At 47.9% G+C, this 1,429-nt stretch overlaps 1 protein-coding gene across 1 annotated transcript in view; it reads left to right on the forward strand.

Moving 5' to 3' along the window:
* Positions 1–1,429, forward strand: part of LOC114062978 (basic proline-rich protein-like) — a 9,419-nt gene that overhangs the window by 4,530 nt on the left and 3,460 nt on the right. The gene's annotated exons all lie outside the window — the stretch shown is intronic.

The raw sequence follows: 1,429 nt of genomic DNA on the forward strand, positions 1-1,429 counted from the left end.
TGGTAAACTCTCTTTTTATCCCTGATTTCCTTCAGAATCCCCCTGTTTAACCAAGCTGGTTGTCTTCCCCGCCGGCTTGCCTTTCGGCACACCGGTACAGCCTCTTCCTGTGCTCTCAAAACTTCCTGCTTGAAGCACATCCATCCCTCCTGAACCCCCTTGTTTTTAAGGGTTGTTTCCCAGGGTATGCTCTGGACTAGACTTCTGAATAGGTCAAAATCTGCCCCTCCAGAAGTCCAGCGTAGAGGTTTTATTGTTGGCTCGCCTGGAATCTCCAAGTATTGAAAATTCTATTATTTCATGGTCACTATTTCCCAGGCGGCCTTCAACCACTACGTCTCCCACCAGCCCCTCCCTGTTTGTAAACAGCAGGTCTAGTGGGGCCTTACCCCTGGTAGGTTCATTTACCAGTTGATGAAGGAAATTGTCCTCTATACACTCCAGGAACCTCTTAGACTGCCTCTTCTCTGCAGTATTGAGCTCCCAGCAGATATCCGGCAGGTTAAAGTCACCCACAAGGACAAGGGCTGACAATTTTGAGACATCTGCCAGCTGCTTGTAGAATAATTCATCCCCTTCATCATCCTGGTAGGGCGGTCTGTAACAGACACCTATGATGATGTCAGCCTTGTTGGTCTTCCCCCTGATTCTGACCCACAGGCACTCAACCTGTTGCTGACCTGAAGTTCAACAAAGTCAAGAGACTCTCTAACATATAAAGCCACCCCTCCACCTCTCCTACCCTGCCTGTTCTTTCTGAAGAACTTGTAGCCTTCCATAGCAGCACTCCAGTCATGCGAGTCATCCCACCACGTTTCTGTGATGGCGACTACATCATGGCCTTCGTGCCGCACAATGGCTTCCAGCTCCTCTTGTTTGTTGCCCATACTGCGTGCATTAGTGTACATGCACTTCAGGTGGGCTGTTGATTTAATTCTTAACTCAGGCTTTCCATCCCTAGGTTGATCACTGGAGAGCCCGGTTTCAACCCCTTCCCCCTTCAAACCTAGTTTAAAGCCCTCCTGATCAGCCTTGCTAACTTATGGGCTACAGTCCTCTTTTTCTTCCTAGACAGATGAATCCCATCTGATTTTAAGAGACTGGGTACCATGGAGTTTGCCCCATGGTCAAAGAACCCAAAATTTTGACGGTGGCACCAATCCTTTAGCCATCTGTTGAGGAGTTGGGCTTTTTTACTCCTCTCTTTATTTAACTCCTCATCCATCCCAGATAGTAGAGAAACTGAGGCAAATATCACCTGTGCTCCTGTCCCTTGAACTGACCGACCCAGTGCTTTAAAGTCTTTTTTAATTGTCCTGGCACTTCTTTGATTAATGTCCTCACTGCCAGCCTGGACTACCACCAGTGGATAATAGTCTGAGGGCTGAATTAACTCAGGAAGTCTCTTACTAATATCCCTCACCCTGGC

The sequence above is a fragment of the Empidonax traillii genome, unplaced genomic scaffold (genome assembly GCF_003031625.1).
Source record: "Empidonax traillii isolate 1590-97213 ecotype Southwest subspecies unplaced genomic scaffold, ASM303162v1 scaffold448:size1359114, whole genome shotgun sequence".
Lineage (NCBI taxonomy): Eukaryota > Metazoa > Chordata > Aves > Passeriformes > Tyrannidae > Empidonax > Empidonax traillii.